The sequence below is a fragment of the Sus scrofa genome, chromosome 14, assembly GCF_054392235.1.
Source record: "Sus scrofa isolate SSC_HxYL_T2T_F1_AM1 chromosome 14, Sscrofa_HxYL_maternal_Yorkshire_Landrace_v2.0, whole genome shotgun sequence".
Taxonomy (NCBI): Eukaryota; Metazoa; Chordata; class Mammalia; order Artiodactyla; family Suidae; genus Sus; species Sus scrofa.
The window spans coordinates 113,714,699-113,732,263 of NC_139396.1; the positions used below are offsets into that span (position 1 = coordinate 113,714,699).

The following is a 17,565-nucleotide window of genomic DNA, read 5'->3' on the forward strand; positions in this document are numbered from 1 at the left end:
AAAAGTAACAGCAAAGAGAAAAAGCATGATGTTTGCATTTTTTATAACAAGCTCATGTGACTTTTAGTAAAAGTAAACAGCAAAGAGAAAAAGCAAGGCAAGGCAGCATTCAGCATGTTGCACGGGGTTCACCCTGGGCCCAAGTTTCAACCCCAAAGGGGACAGAGCTGGCCTGGTTCCCTGATCTGTCCCTAAAATACCCCAGGGAAGACTTCAACTCAGTGAGTTACGATGATGCCAAAAGGATCCGCTGAAAATGATTCAATTCACGCTCTGGAGTGAGAATGTTATAATGAGTTTGCATTAATTTCATGGTCTAAATCAAGTTCAGAGGCTCCCAGCCCAGGCTTTGGAGTTAGTTAGACCTGCGCTCCAGATCAGGCTTAGTCTGTGTGACCTCAGAGAAGTCACTTAACCTCTTTGAACCCTAACCTTGTCATTGGCAGAGTATCAGCTGCAGGGAGAACGAAATGAGAGAATAGATTTTTAATGTTTAGCATAAGCAGCACCCGGCTTCAAAACCTGGAGATAATTCCCAGGTAATTATTATGAAGGCTGTTCCATATCTTAAGCAATTGTGAGTACAGTAGGTAGATGATGATATTCCCACTTCTAGTACCTTTTTCACATGACAAATGTGGCAAGAGGGTATTTTTGGTCCCAGACTGGCCTGGGCTCCTTCAAGGTCTTCAACCCCTATTCTGTCCATCCTCAGCTGTACAGTCCAAACCACCTGAGGCCCAGCTTGCTCTGCACTGGGGTGGCAAGCCCTCCTACCGAGGGCTTTGTCACAGTTGGCAAAAAATCTGCAGTCTGGGGATGTGTAGCTACTCAAAGGTCACGTCATGCACTGAGGTGTTACCACTTGATGTCTGAGGAAGACACCTCCCTCCAGAAAGGGTCCCAGGCTGGGTGGTTGGTTTAGGCTGAGCATCTTGCTGTCAGTCAGCGGGGGGCCCTGTGACTGGCTCAGTATGGTTGTTGGGGTTGCCTACCATCTTAAATATTTGCTGATTGGGAAGAGTCTTTGTTCGAATGAGAGTCATGCTCAGTGCCCCCACTGGGTCCCTACATGGACACAGGACAACTCCCCTCTAAATGCACCCATCCTTAGCTGTCCATCTAACCACTCTGCCCATGGCCTGAGATACTGTAGCCATTTCCTTGTCTAAACTCAGTGTGCGGGGTGCAACGGCTGATAAGGGAGGCTTTCAGGATGGCACTTAAAGGACAGCTGGTCCCCATGGACTGTGACACACTCTTGTTTCTGTCCCTCCGGAGCCACTCTCTCTCTCTGCTCATCTATGGTTCAGGTCTCTGGGAGGATCACATAGATCACATGTGTAGTATCCGTGTGGCTCAGGGCTCAGTTTCTGGTGTCCATCGCACAGCCTCCAGACCCAGCTGCTGGACACGTGTCCAACATTGGGGTTCCCTACGGCACCAGACCTTCCACTGGGTATCCAAGAGCTGCTACTAGCCAGACCTTTTTTTTTCCTGGTCTTTTTAGGGCTACACCTGTGGCATATGGAAGTTCCCAAGCTAGGGGTCGAATTGGACCTGTAGCTGCTGGCCTATACCACAGCTACAGCAACACAGGATCCAAGCCACGTCTGTAACCCACACCACAGCTCATGGCAACACCAGATTCGTAACCCACAGAGCAAGGCCAGGAATCGAACCCACGTCCCCATGGATACTAGTTGGGTTCATTACTACTGAGCCACAATGAGAACTCCCAGATTGATCTTTAAAATATAAATTGGTTCACACTCTTCTCCTCATGTGAAATTCTCCAATGGTTTTTTTCTGAGCCTTTATAACAAAATCACAGCATCTTTCTGAGCCCATAGGGCCCAAGGAGCTCTGCCTCTGGTTACCTTCCAGTGCTCATCAAAAGCACCCAGTCACCTGTTCCCTGCCATCCAGTCTCCCTCATTGTTTTTCTGCCCCTTGATCAAGCTCCGCTTGCTACCTCATCAGGACCAGGGCATTTGCACTGAGGGTTCCCTTTGCCTGGAGCACAATCCCTTACATCTTCCCATGCTGGCCCCCCTTCACCCTCGACTTAAATCCCCCCACAGAAGCCTCTTCTGGTCACTCCAGGCAGACCATCTGCTCCCCTCAGTTCCACCTCTGCACCCTAATGGCCCCCACCCCATTTATCATTTGATACTTTCTCCCTCATCATTTCTCTGTGAACGTGAGTGTGTAAGAGCAGAGAGCCTCATCCATATCTATCTGTGTCACCACAGCCCTAAAGAGTGCAGAGAACATAGTAGAAGTTTAACACACATGTGAGGACAGGAGAATGAGGCCCAGGTGCCTTCCAGTTTAGAGACACAGGAGTAGCCCAGAAAGTCCTGCCTGGGAAACAGTGGACACAGGGAAACAGAGGCAGAAAATGCCCCAGCCCTGCTCCTGAGCCCTGCCCCCAGAAGCCCCCATGGAGGGAGATGGACATAAAAGAAGTGGGTGTTCAGAAATCACAGATGTTCAGGTGTGGGGAGCATTGGGCAACAGGGATGGACACTGTGAGTTTCCAGGGGCCTGGGCCCAACACCAACGGGTGTGATGCTGGGCTTTGGAGCTAGGCGGCTTGCCCAGGCCACAGCTGGCCAGACTCAGCTGAGCCTCCCGGAGAAGGAGAGCTGTATAAACAGGAAGTCCACTGCCCAGACGTTGATGGGCCTTTGATAAGTGCCGAATCCTCAGAGGTCTCTTTCTCCCAAACAGTTTCTCTGTTGGTTTGAAGCCACAGCTCTGGTGCAGGAAAACAAATTGGAAAAGCGTGGACCCTTTCCTCCTTCCTGACTCCATCACCCTGCAGAGGGGAGGGGGAGGGGGGGAGGGGGACAAAGAGAGGGGAGGGAGGGAGGGGCTAGGAATACAGGAGAAAAGAAGAGGAAATGGGAAGAAAAAAGAGGAGGAAAGGGAAGGAGAGGGTGAGATGCAGGGGAAGAAGCAAAGGAAGAGCTGACTGATCACCTACTTTCTCTAAAGTAAAACCAACCAAAAAAAAAATGGAACTTTTCAAAGCTAGGGGTACTCTGAAGGGATCAGCGTATGAAGTTTCATAGGTTAGAATGTCTGTGGATCCCCTGCTCGCAATTACCCAAGCCAGAAGCACTCTCCTTCAAGAAACGGGGCTCAGCAGAAGACTGTTTTCTAGTGTGTGCTCTCCTCCCAGGAAGGCAGCAGGGCCTGGTGGGCTGTCATGGCCTTATTTCCCAAGAACACACAGGGTCCTCCTGGCACCCACCACTGCAGCACCCTGCCTCATTGCTCTCTGGCTGGCTGGGCCCTCAGAACACAGAGACCAGCTAGGGGCTCTTTGCTGTGCCTGTGCCAGGGTTGATCTGTTAGGATGAAGTCATTAGGGAGGCTCCAACCCAGATGGCTGGTGTCCTTACAAGAAGCAGAGAACCCTCTGCAAAGACAGAGACATGGGGAGAACGCATGAGCGAGGACAGAGAGATTGGAGCGGTGCCTCCATAAGCCAAACAATGCCTGGGGCTCCCAGGGCTGGAAGGGGCAGGGACAGGCTCTCCCCTAGAGGTGTCGGGGGAACACAGCCCTGCTAACACTTGGATTTCATCTTTTCAGCCTCTAGATGTGTGTGAGAACGAATTTATAATTAAAAAAAAAAAACTTGATTCCTACTTGATTCTGGCAGCCTTTGTGTTCTCCAAGTGAAAAGGCAGTGTGGCAGCTTTCTGGGGGTGAGACCACACCACCAGTGGCCAGCTCCATGACCTTCAGGAAGTCCTTCAGTCTCTTGGCCTTCAGTTTCTTCATGTGTGAAATAGGGAGAATGAGAGTTCTCAAGGTTGTTGTCAAAAACTCAGAAGGCACAAGGCAAGGGCAAATTAGCTGTAAACAGAGCTTGCCTAGAGAGAAATCAGACAGCAAAGTCCTCTCCAGGTGACAGGCATCTACCTTAGGTGGCACATCTGGGCAGACTGGTGGGTAGGGTCACAAGCCCAGTGGGCCCAAGAAAACCCACTGCACAGAGGGGAGGTCTGACAGGCTTCCCATCCTTTCCAAAGATGTATCTCTCAGGTCTTTAAGACCAAATCGTTCAACTTCACAAAGAAGGCAAGCTACATGCGGACCATGCTGTGCACAGGAGCTACAGAGGTGACAACAAGCCACAATTATTCATGCCTTGTTTTACACACCTTTGTCCTTTAATCCTCCTATAGTCCTGTTCCATGTGCATTATTCCCATTTTACAGATGGGGAACATAAGCCTCCATGACATTGAGTCCATTCAAAGGACTCAGATACCAACTAGTACCTGCCGATTCCCAAGCCTTGGCTCATCACCACTACTTGATGCTGCCTCAGAACAGGCATAGGGCACATCCTTGACTTTGAGGATGTTGGGGATGCTGTAAAGCATGCCACAGGAGTAGGATAAGTGCAGTTCCCAACCTGCGCAACCGCCCAGGCCATGCTGGGAAAAGCCCGCAGGGCCTGGCATTTGACCCTTATGAGAGAGTAGCACAGGGAGTGAGGGAGGAAAAACCTGGTGCTGGGGAATGATGGGGAACTTGAAGTGATGGATGCAAGGTTCATAAAAGGTGTGGCCAGAGAAACAAGCCTGCCCTGTGCACTGAAGGATCTTCTTCTACCCACCCAGCTCCCGGGACCACCCTAAGGACTCCACATCAGTGTCTGCACTGCTTTCAGACCAGTACATTCAAGACTTCCTTGGCATCTCCACTTGGACGCTGGAGCAGACAAAGCCACTGATGCTTGCTTACCTGACGTAGACATGCCAGCACTTATCTCAGCATGGGACAGAGAATAGCCCTTTCATTCTCCCACAGCTATAGCAAGGAGGTACTATTATTACCTTCTCACAGATAAGGAAAGGAAAGCTGCAATGGTTATTTTTATGTGTAACTGGACCAGACTGTGGCACCCAGTTCCTTGGTCAAACACTAATCTAGATGGTTGTCATGAAGGTATTTTCTGGCAGGTATTAACATTTAAATCAGTGCAGAGCATAGAATGAATTCCTGTCCATAATGTGGTGGGTCTCATCTAATTAGTTGAAGGACTTAGAGAGAAAAGATTGAGGTACTCTGAAGAGGAAGGCGTTTTACCTCAAGACTTAGACTGCCTTAGGACTTGAGACTATAACATCAACTCCTGTGGGAATTTCCAGGCTGCTGGCTGCCTTGTAAAGTTTGAACTTGCCATCCCCAATCATGTGAGCCAGTGCCTTAAAATAAATCTCTCTCTCTCTCTGTCTCTTTCTCTATATGCATCGTGTCAGCTCTGTTCTTCTGGAGACTCTAATACAGAAGCACAGAGAGGTTAATAAACTTGCCCAATGTCACACAGCTGAACAGTTGAGGAGGGGAGATTCAAATCCAGGCAGTTTGGCTTCAAGCCATATTTAACTCAGCTCACCTGCCCCCCACACTTGGATACCCCACAAGCTTCTCAACTGAACACATCCAAATTGCGATTCTTCTCCCCACACCTGGTCCCCCTCTGCTCCCCGACACAGCCAGGGTCTGCATGGCCAGTCAGTGTCTGAGTCCAGAATCATGTGTCACTCAGTACATCAGTTCAGTGCCACATTCCCTGGTCCTTTCCTCCCCTCATAGGTACAGCTTCTCAGGCTGCACCACCTCCTGCTTGGAGATTTGCTGTTGAAATGAAATAAATCATCTGGAACAGGGAATGCACTGACCTGTGAAGCTGGGACCAAAGCAAGTAGGTAGAGTCTCAGGAATAGCTGGGCCCAGGGTTCTGTAGCACCAGTCCCCCCAGCTGCCTTCAAGCCATGGTGGGAGGGTACCTGTCTGATCTGGGCACCCTCCCAATCAAGCCCATGGCTAAGGGGACAAAGGGCTTCACTGGTCTCAGAAACCCAGGAGGATTTTACCTACAATGTGGAGAACAGAGCAAACATTCACCTTCTGGTCCCAACTTACTTTTCTTCCTAGCTTGTCCCTCTCTGACATCCTACTCTATGTATATTCTTTCCCCTCTGCCCTCTCTACCTGAATATATGCTTTGTTCACTGCTGTATCCTTAGCAGAATGGGTCTCCACTACAATCTGTAGAGATTGGGGGCTCTGTAAGGAGGGAATTGGAAAAACACCTGCTGAATGAGGCCATGGTGGCTGTCAAATTTCTCCTGATCCAGTGATGAATTTAGAAGATCTGCTCTTAAGTGACTACCTCCAAGGAGCACAGGCCTTCCTCGTGGGCTCTCTGTAATGCCCACGTCCTGCTTCCCAAAAGCTCTGAATGTTTCCATCCCTTGTGGCCTCTGTACCTGGGCCAATGAGGCCTTTGGTCCTTGGCCCTGACCAGGGTCCTGAGTGCCTGTGAAGAGCTCCCTGAACCTCTGCAGTGAATGCTCCTGTTTTTGGACCTCCTAGCATCATTTCCTAACAGTACAGAGGCTCTGTTTTGCAGAATCTTCTCTCCCCTCCCTGTTCCCTGTTCGCTGGGAACTGAGGACCCTTTTACCAAGCTGGGCCCAGGGATGCCTCCTGGGAGATGTGGCCTCAAATGCAGAGAGGCGAAAATAGAAAATGCATAGAAAGGCATTCCTTCTGGGGGCTGGGCCTGAAAGAGAAAGCTGGGGATTTACTGAACCTTCGTGGCTACCATGGTCCTGTATGTCTTTTTTCTTGTTCTGAGTCTGGTTCTCTTTTGTCCTTTCCAGCTGGAAGTAAGTGTAAGACATACCCCTTCTGTAAAGGTCCCTATAGCCTGAGAGGGGTGGAGAGGTGGTGGGAAGGGAAGATGCACAATTCTAGTTGGTATCTGAGTCCTATATGATTCTGAACATGGCTACTAACAGATACTCTAAGTCAACCGATAGGCCAGGGAATACATCCATTTAAACAGGTGTGTTTTATTTAAAAAATAAGTATTTACTTAAAATAATTGAGAAAATTACTTGGCGGCTGCCCAGCAGGGAAACGTGTGTGGGCCATGGTGGGCTGGTTGTTTAGAGCTCCTGAAACAGGGTGTTAGGTCCAGCGCAGTCCACTGGAGCTGCCAAGCCACCAGCTGTGGGATGGACAGGCAGTAAGCTATGCCCTGGGGGAGCTGCATGTGAAGATGGAGAAGAGATAAAGGGGCTTAGCTCCATCCTCCACAGGTCTCTCAAGCCCTCTTCTCCCACCTCCCGACACTGTCCCCCTCACAGAGCTCGTCTACTGCAATCATTCCATGTAACCCACTCTCCACTCTGTCCTCATTTCACTTCCAAAATTCAGATTCACATTTCCTATTACCACCTCCAGCCTGATACCCTCAAACTTACTAAAATCTGGCTTTGGAGCATCAAGTGATGGACAGAAATAGAAGAAATACATCAACAATAAGAAATAGGAGAATTGCTTTGGAGAAGCAATTTTTTGGTTTCTGCAGTATCCTCCATCTCCCCACACATGACTGACTAGCTTTGCTCGTGACTTTCATGACCAGGTAGATGCTCGATGGCTGTTCACTAAGTGACTATATTGATGAAAGACACTGCCATCTACCCAAATGGAAATCATTCCATGGTGAAGTCCCATGCGCCCCACCCCTGGCTTCCTCCCTGTTCCCTCTCTGTGCCCTCACTCAGGTCTTCTTCTTTGAACTGTACTATGTGGTAGCATCTTGATTTGTCTCTCTCTTCAGTTTTTCTCCACTCCAATGCATTTTGCCAGTTAAATCTTTCTCAAGCCAAGCTTTAATGTTCTTTGACATGCACATTATTATCCCACTGTGTGCCTGGCCCTGTGCTAAGCATCTCACATACATGGGCTAACTTTCTCATCAGTCACCATGTTAGGCAGGTACCCTTGTCTCTCCCCCTATCCCTATGTACAAGAGGAAAATGGAAACCCTCGTACAACATTGGTGGGATTGTCAATTGGTACAGATACTATGGCAGATAGTATGGAGTTTTCTTCAAAAAACTAAAAATAGAATTGCCTTATGATCCAGCAATTTCACTTTTGCATATTTACTCAAAGAAGACAAAAACACTAATTTGAAAAGATGAGTGAACTCTAATACTCACTGCAGCATTATTTATAATAGTCAACATATAGAAGCATCCTAACTATCCATCAATAAACAAAGAGTTAGAAAAGACGTGGTATCTATCTATCTATCTACCTGGAAATATTATTCACCCATAAGAAATGAAATAGTACCATTTGTGACAACATGGATGGACCTAGAGGATACTGTGCTAAGTGAAATAGGTCAGACAGAGAAAGACATATACCACAGGACTTCACTTATACGTGGAATCTAAAAGCAAAACGAAATGAACGAACAAAACAAAACAAAACACAGACTCATAGATACAGGGAGCAAAGGGGCAGCTGCCAGATGGGAGAATAGTGGCATAAAATAGGTAAAGGGAATTAAGAGGTGCAAACCTCCAGTTATAGAACAAACTATAAATGGGGATGTATTATACAGCTTAAGAAATATGGTCAATAATATTGTAACTTGGTATGGGGACAGATGGTAACTAGACTCATTGTGGTGATCATTTCATAACATATGCAAATGTCAAATCATTGTGTAATACACCTGCAACTAAGATATTATTGTAGGTCACCTATTTCAATTTTAAAAATAAATACATACATACATTAAAAAAAAAAAAGAAAAGAAAATTGAGCTTAGAGGCGGCACTGCTCACCAGCGTGAAGCAGAGAGAGTATATAGTGACTCCACAGCTGATGACTGCATTATTCTCTTGGGCTCTTACTTAAACACTATTAACTGCTCCCCAAAGCTAGAGAACATGATAGTACATCCTAGCATTTTCCCGGTCTGCACCCCACCCCCTTTCTGGGCAGATGTCCCCTGGAGATCTTCCAGTTTGGCTCCTCTGAGCTCCTTTCCCACAGGCTCACCTTTGCTCTTTCCCTTGCCCAAAGGGTCATATTCAGATCCTATTCATTGGTGAGGGCCTAGATCATGTAACCCGTGAAACCTCCTTTGGGAGGTCCTTCCATGTGACTCTCCTGTGTATCCAGTGTCTAGTCTTGTGCTGACTTAGCCTCCTGGACAAGTACATCTTGGCAGGCAGCACGGGGGTGCCTCAGGGCAGAAAGAATACCACCCCCTAGTGGTCAAACTGCAGAAGCCCAGCTGTTCCTGCTGCCTTCCTTCTCCCTGGCACCAAGTCTAAAAGGGAAGTTGTTACTCTGAGCTCACTCTCAAAGTTCCTCAAAGAGTTGTTGTCTCCAGGGAACTCCATCTTGCCAGCCTGAGCCCTGGGAGGTCAGTACATCCAAACCCTTTCATAAGCATTTTAGAGCAGAAATAAGTAACTGCTCTTCAAATATGCACTGTAGTAACTTCATTCCCAGTTGAGTAATTTTGGTATTGTTAAGCTCTGGATTCATGACTCCAGGTCATTAAAAGTACTTGTGGGGTTCAACATGCAATACAATAAATAAGATTTCACAGGCAGATTTCTGTCATTTCCTTTATGTCCCTGAAATCCAAGTTTTCTTTTTCCCCATTTTATTGAAATTCAAAAGCACGTCCTGTGTTCTGTCCAGTGCCAGGTGACCCTGTGTTATGAAGCCACTTTTTAGGTAAGGTGAGCTGTTGGTATAAACCTGACTATAAGAACAGATTGATTATTTTTCTGATGTATAGGACATGTATTTTTTTTTAACCATTCAGAGTATCTCCCTCCCCACCCCCCACAAGTCATGGGATTGTTCCCCAAAAGAGCCCCAGGAACAACTAACAATGTGCAGGAAATTCAGAGGAATCTGTGTTAGCTTGAGGTCTCCCAGTCCCACTTTGGAGGAATGCATAGTAAGTTTAATGCAGGAAAAGTTATGCCCTGAAGCTATGCTAGTTTGACTAAGAAATGAGAGCCAGCGGTTCAGGTTGGGAAGCTAGGTCTGGGCAGCTCCCACGCCTCAGTGCACGTGTGGCTCGCGCCCTACATGGAGGTATCCTTAACTGCCTGTGGGCCCATGGCTGCCCTGTCCTCTGCCACTGGGACTCTGCCCTTTCAGACCAGTTGACAAAATGTGGGGTAAAAGGGCTGGTCCCTGAGCAGCGCAGAGGAGAAGTGTGCATGCACACTGTGGCTCATGCACTCGCCCCAAGGTGTCCAGGTACGTGGAGGCAGCGCTAAGATGCACAGCTGCTGGAGGTCTAAGGCTTTCAAGCTCTCATTTGTCTTTTCTTCTGCAACAGGGTTTGGAAGGCATGTTCAAAATCAAAGATTTTTCTCTTTCAACTTTCATTTTACTCAATTTTTCAATTTTGTACACATCTCGGGTTGGTAAGTTAATTTTGGATCATGGTTCTCTCACCCAAGGCATCTGAAGTTCCTCTCAGCAGCATGCACTCAAAGTCTTGACCAGAACTTCCTCACACAGTGGGCCAGTGTCTCAGATGCCCTTCCAGCAGCTCACCCTTCTTCCTCTAGTCTTCAGGGGGTAAGAGAGATCTGGGCAACAGGTTTTGTTGAGGACAACTGCATTCTGTCCCCTTCTTTCCCTTAGGACCTGTTATTTATTTATTTATTTGGTTAGTTAGTTAATTACTTATTTTCTTTTAAGAGACATACCCATGGCATATGGAAGCTCCCAGGCTAGGGGTCGAATCAAAGCTGCAGCTGTCAGCCACACCACTGAGCCACATCCACAACCTACACTGCAGCCTGTAGCAAAACTAGATTCTTTTTTTTTTTTGTCTTTTGTCTTTTTGTTGTTGTTGTTGCTATTTCTTGGGCCGTACCCGCGGCATATGGAGGTTCCCAGGCTAGGGGTCTAATCGGAGCTGTAGCCACCAGCCTACGCCAGAGCCACAGCAACGCGGGATCCGAGCCGCGTCTGCAACCTACACCACAGCTCACGGCAACGCCGGATCATTAACCCACTGAGCAAGGGCAGGGACCGAACCCGCAACCTCATGGTTCCTAGTCGGATTCGTTAACCACTGCACCACGACGGGAACTCCAAAACCAGATTCTTAACCCACAGAATGAGGCCAAGAGTTGAACCTGCATCCTCAAAGACGCTATGCTGGGTTTTTAACCCGCTAAGCCACAACAGGAAGTCCAGGACCTGTCATTTAATGCTTTCACTAGTACCATGGATTTCTTCTGTGCTGTTCAAGTTTTTTTAGGTGCTTTTTAAGAAATGGTACCAAGAGCTGAATTTGGACTAGAAATCAGGGCTCTGAGATTCCCATACTCCGACCCCAGGGGAAAAGGGGGAATTAAGGATTCCCCTTTGTCGAATATATTTGACAGTCCTTGCCTTTCTCAGCTTGACTGTCACTCATTTATACCCCATGTGGATATTTTCATATGTTAGAGGGACACCAAAGTTCTAGTGACAGTTTTCCAAACATTCTTCCTCAGAAGAGTTTAAAGAGAATGGGTAAGCCTTGGAGACCTTTTGCAGCCAAATTCTTCCTCCCCTTTTCCCTCTCCCCCTCGTGCCCTCCCCTCAACACAAGTGAGCAGGGCTCTTTACACCCATCTGTGCAATGGAGACCAGGAAACAAATAGCCTCTTCTTTTATCTTTCCTTCCTAAAGAAATGCATTTCCCTCCAAAGCCATTTTATTTTTTGTGTATGTTCCCAGTGTCCTTCATCACAGGTGGCTCCCAGCCAGCTCAAGGCTAACCATGAAATTCACAAGAGAGCCTTTGTGGATGGAAAGAATCACTCGCTAACTCCAGTAATTATGATTTTTTTTCTTTTTATTAATAGAGTAACCCCTGATGTATCCTCAGCTAAGTAATTTATCAAATAAAAATTCCAGAGCCTATACATAATTGGATTTGTTTTTAAGCTTTAAACTGATCCAGCTTATAGACCTTGTTGAGGTTTCAGTGGAATGTAAGAAGACAAAATGAAGGGAGCTGGGGAGTTAATGCTTTAAAATTGAGATGTCTTGGGGAGGGTTCAGAAAGCCTGTATTTCTGGGGAAGGAAAACAAAGAAAGATGAGACAGGAGGAGGTGAGAAGTCTTATGCTTTGGTTTAATGAAGACTGTTTGGGGAGCTATAGGCTTTCAGCTATACCAGCAAAATCCTCTCTCAGCAGCATCAGAGGGCTACATAGGAATATTTCTCCTAAAGATGTTATATTTGAGTTAGGTATTACTGTCTATCAAGCCATCCCAAACACAGTGGCATAAAACTGCTTCACCACCATTTGACTGTGCTGAGGGGAGAAGGGGGTGACTTTTCTCCCCTCCATGCACTTAGGGGCCTCATCTGCAAAGAACTGAATAGCCAGGAGCAATGCTAACAGCTGAGGGCTGAACTGGATTCAAATGTAAGGGTCTTCATTCATCATCTGGCACCTGAGTTAGGGTTCACTGTGACCACAGTGTGAAAGCCTTGCCTTTCCATGTAGCCTTTCTTGGCAGCTGGATTCCAGGAGAAAGGGCCAGTGATGTGTCAACTTGACTAGGCCATGGTACCCATTTATTTGATCAAACACTTGTCTATATGTCACTGTGAAAGGTTTTTTGTTTCTGTTTTTGGTGAGATTAACTTTTTTTTTTTTTTTTTTTGCTATTTCTTTGGGCCGCTCCTGCGGCATATGGAGGTTCCCAGGCTAGGGGTCGAATCAGAGCTGTAGCCACCGGCCTACACCAGAGCCACAGCAACACGGGATCCAAGCTGTGTCTGCAACCTACACCACAGCTCACAGCAACGCCGGATCGTTAACCCACTGAGCAAGGGCAGGGACCGAACCCGCAACCTCATGGTTCCTAGTCGGATTCATTAACCACTGCACCACGACGGGAACTCCCGAGATTAACTTTTAAATAAGTAGACTTTGAATAAAGCAGATTACCCTTCACACTATGGAGAAAACATCTAACCTTTCCGAAAGAAGAGGGAATTCTGCCTCCAGACTTCCTTGGAAATCAAAACCACAACATAAATTCTTCCCAGAGACTTCGGCCTGCCAGTCTACCTACCTGTAGATTTTGGATTTGCCAGCCTCCACAATCATGTAAGACAATTCCTTAAAACACATTATTAGTTCTGTTTATGAGTTTTGTTTCTCTAGAGAATCCTAGCCCATAGAGGCTTGAGAGGGACAAGTATCCAGGCCTCTTCTGGCTGAGCCCCAGAAGTCACAGATCATCACTATCCCATGCCTCACTGGTCAAGCCCAGATTCAGGAGGAGGAGGTATAGCCCACCTCTCAACAAGAAGAGTGTCAAGGGATGTGGGCCCATGTTTTACAGCCTGAACACTATAAAATCCACAATGGCCCTATGAGAACTAGGATCAAACACAGAGTTCCCGATAATTATCTAGGGAGCCAGGTGAAGAACAGATCGAAGACTGTGTCTGTGCCAAGAGCCCCAGCATCATTGCATCCTTGGAATGCATTTCTCTACTGGAAATGAGAGGAGACAGTCAAAGTCACATTTGCCTTAGGTCTCAGGTAGGACCAACCATCAGGAGAAATGCTGCCTTGTTCTGAGTTTAGGGAGCTACCTGTGGATGTGGACCATGGATCTAATCTGTGTGACCGAGTAGCCAACTTGGAAGAGGGGCACATAGGCAAACCCTAAAATTTTAACATGGGTTAGGTTGATGGAATGGCTGAGCTCATGCTGCATGGCGTGCCTCCTCTCAATGTCCTTACTGTATGAGGTTGTACTCAAAACTCTTTCATTGTCTCACTTAACTTTTCAAATAAGCACATAAAGTAGTTATCTATTGTTGCTGAACCAATCACCCTCACATCTAGTGGCGTGAACAAGAACAATCATTTCATCATTCACCCTTGTGGTTCTAGGTCTTGGCAGCTCTCAATGGACGTGTCTCAGGTGGCAAGGAGGGCAGAAGCCACCTGATGCTCACTCACTCATGGGTCTGGCTGTTGATAATGTCACTGGAAACTCAGCTGGGACCATCAGCTGGAATAGCTGGATTGAGTTCTTCATGGAGGGTGACTGGATGATGAGAGAGAGCAGACCAAGAGAACCAGGCAGATGCTGTCTGGCCTCTTGTGACCTCACTTCAGAATCACATAGCATCACTTCCACTGCCTTCTATCTGACATAAGCATCACTAAGGTCAGACAACCGTCAAGGGGAGGAGGATCAATGTACTTTCAGACATGGCTACAAATCATTGCAGGCAGTATTTATTCCTCTCCTTTTACAGGTGAGGAAACCAAGATCTAGAGAGGTTGAGGTGAGCCTGTGTGGTAGTTCATGCAGCTAGGAAGTAGCAGAGAGGAGACTTGAAACCAGCTCGGCCAGAGTCCAAAGCCTCTGCATTAAGCCCATGTGCTGGATCCTGCCCCTGTGTGAGCCCACATCATGGCAGGGCACCTGAAACAGAGATATATAGGACCAGGAATTGAGGCTGAAATTGATAAACACCAGAAGGAGTTGATAATATATTCAAAGAGCAAAGAAGGAATGAATGTGTCCTGCTCAGAGAGATAAGGAAAGACTTCCTGAAGCAGGTGGATTGGAGCAGAGGGGGAAGGATCTGTGTAATACATGGATATGCAGAGAAGGTGGGGGCAGGTTGGGAAAGATGGAGGGTACAGGTGCTCCTGGAGGAGACACAGGATGAGCAGATATGCAGAGGTAGGAACACACATGGCAGCCATAATTATTAACAGTTGAATGTGCCAAAAGTATTTCCTGGAAGAAGATGCAGGCCACAGGGACTTCCACCTGATGACAAAAGGGTTTGCATGCCAGATCAAGACCCCTGGACCTTCATTTAAAGTTGTGCTTCTCAAAGTGTGAGTCCCTGGACCAGCAGCATGGGCAGTGCCAGCCGCACCTGACTTACCAGAAATACAAATTCTCAGGTGCACCCCAGACCTACTAAAGGAAAATTCTGGGGATGAAGCCCAGCAATGTCTGAGGTAGGCTGGGGTTTGAGACCCTCTGCTTCTAGGTATGGGGGAATCTCTCAGCACTTTTGAGCAAGAGAATGCTGTGATCTGATATTCTCTTAAAGCAGATCTCCCTGCTTCTGGTATGTTGGGCAGGCTGAAAAGAGAGAGCAGACACTCATCTCCAGAAAAGAGGTCACACTCAATTGGACACGTGCAGGAGGAGGGGAGGTTGGGGCAGAAGTGATGGGCGAGGCACCGGGGCAGGCAAAGCCCTGGGACTTGGACACTGGTAAGGACTGTGACCTTCCTCACAGCATCCCCTATAAGGATAAACGGCCAACAGGCAGAGTTGTACCATGTAGAGTTTCTTTACCTGTTTGAACCATGTGGCCCAGGAATCCAAGTATAAACTGAGGACTCAGGGGTTGGATTACAGACGCTGTTTCCTGTTACACAGTCCAGCTACTCTCTGTGCTTTGCCTGGGGGAAAGCATTACTTGGTCCAGCGTTTTTCACTTCATGCCTCATTACAAGGTCTCTTGGCTCCACCTGAAGCCCACTGCTTTTTCTAAACCACCTTTGCAGAATGAGTTTAATAATACAACATCCCACATATGGCTGAAAATATTTAAATCATTATCATCCTTGTTGTCACCATCATTATTCATTCATGAAAGACATTTTCTCTGCACCTACTGTGTGCAAAGCACTGAGAACATAATGGTCCATCTTCTGGGTCTGTCTATTCTTTACTGGGAGTTCATCTGTGAGACAAGAACATGGATCTCGGCCTAAAGAATTGGGTTTGAGCTCTATGTTTTGTAAAGCATTAACTTTGACCTTGGAAAACCACACCACCAGGCTTATCTACTCATCTGCAAAAAGAACTAAAAGACTTGCCTTGCTTCACAAGATTGTGTGAGGATCAAATGAGGAAAAGGATGGGAAGATTATTCTTTGCTATTTGATAACAGTCAAGGCTCTGCACCCTCTGAGAGGTGCAGCAGAATTAATGCTCTCACTCCTTCCTCCCCCATCCCCATCACCCCTGTCAACTCCTTGGCCACATCCACTCCTGGTGCCTCTCTGTCTCTTCCATCTCCAGGCCTGATTCCCCACTGTAGTGTTGCAGACATCACGTCTCTTCTAGGCTGCTCCTAGCTTCCCTTCCAATTCAATGAAAGCCAACCAAGTTACAGATTTATTGGCAAAACAGTCAATTCAGTAAACATATCAATTTTTTTTTTCTTTTTACAGCCGCACTCATGGCATATGGAAGTTCCTGGGCTAGGGGTCAAATTGGAGGTACAGCTGCAGGCCTATACCACAGCCACAGCAACACCAGATCCAAGCCACATCTGTGACCTACACTGTAGCTTTTCGGAATGCCAGATCCTTAACCCACTGAGTGAGGCCAGGGATTGAACCTGCATCCTCACAGAGACAACGTCAGATCCTTAACCTACCAAGCCACAACAGGAACTTTAGTGAACATATCAATTAAACAGAATTGTCAACAACTTGTTTTAGAGAGTTTGGCAATCTTATTGGATGTGATGATTTTATCAGCTTATTGATACTTTAATGGACAGATGGTTCATTTATGCTCTTGCAGGGACCCTGAAGGGCACTGAGACGTAGACAAATTCTCTCATGGAAGAAACGCAAAGGCAGTCAGCACAGGCACCACTTCCCTTGTCTCTGATGTGAGAGATGTGAGCCTGGTTCTGATGTGAGCCCGCAGCCCAGGGGTCTCATCAATGTCTCCACAGAGGCCACAGGCACTAAGAAAGGGGAACTGCTTTCCAGGATCCCACATCCAGGTGGGATATGGCACCATCTGGACACGTCTGGCCTTAAAATATCTTAGGTAACATCTCTGTGCTTCCTCTTTCCAAAGTTACCATTTTTTCCTCACCTGTCTCAACAAGTTTTCTTTTCTAAGCCAAGAATGAAGGTCAGAGGGCTTTCTCCATTAGCAAATGCCCTCTGCGTTTGCTCAGCTTCCAGGCTGGGCCCAGAGCAGCTGGACTGCTGACCTCCTCCTCCCCTTCTGTTTGCATCTGTGATTGTGTTAGTTCCCCTGGGGCCTGAGCCTGCCTGTGTGATCCATCGGCTGTGTTCCACAGAGCAGGTGTGTGCTCAGGGCTGTGGCATCTCTCACCAGGGATGAGGTAGGGCTCCTGGGCGGAGGTGGCCATGAGCTCTCAGTGAGCTGACTGTGGAAGGGGCTGGAACCATCCCTTCCTCCCCTGCACTTCTTTTGGAAGATGGGGGGGTGTCTGATAGGAAGGTCGACTGCTGGGGTCCCGCCCTTAAATTCTGCAGGGTGAACTTCTTACCCTCCCGGGGAGATGGGTGGTGAAGCTGACACCCTGTGGTTCTGTTTACCTCTGGGGAAACTGAGGGCTGTTGGCCAGGGAGAACATGCCCAAGGCATGTGTCAGTGAGAGATGAAGGGGAAAGTGAAGGCTGCGGGATCCTGACCAGTTCCATTAGCTGTGGCTGGGTCTCTGCAGACCCACTTATCTCCTGCTCCACCCAGCAGAGGGATGGGTTAAAACTCCAACCTGATCAGATGTCTCCGGATTCCACCTCCCCGGGTGGAGCATCCCCTGGTCATTGAGGAAGATTCCCAGGCAACTCAGTCTGGCACATATGGCCTTATTACCGGAATCCTGTTTATGCCTCCAGCCCAACCA

The 17,565-nt window shown here is 47.5% G+C and overlaps 1 protein-coding gene across 1 annotated transcript in view; it reads right to left on the reverse strand.

The window, feature by feature from the left end:
- Positions 1-17,565, reverse strand: part of LOC102167823 (uncharacterized) — a 770,457-nt gene that overhangs the window by 113,839 nt on the left and 639,053 nt on the right. The gene's annotated exons all lie outside the window — the stretch shown is intronic.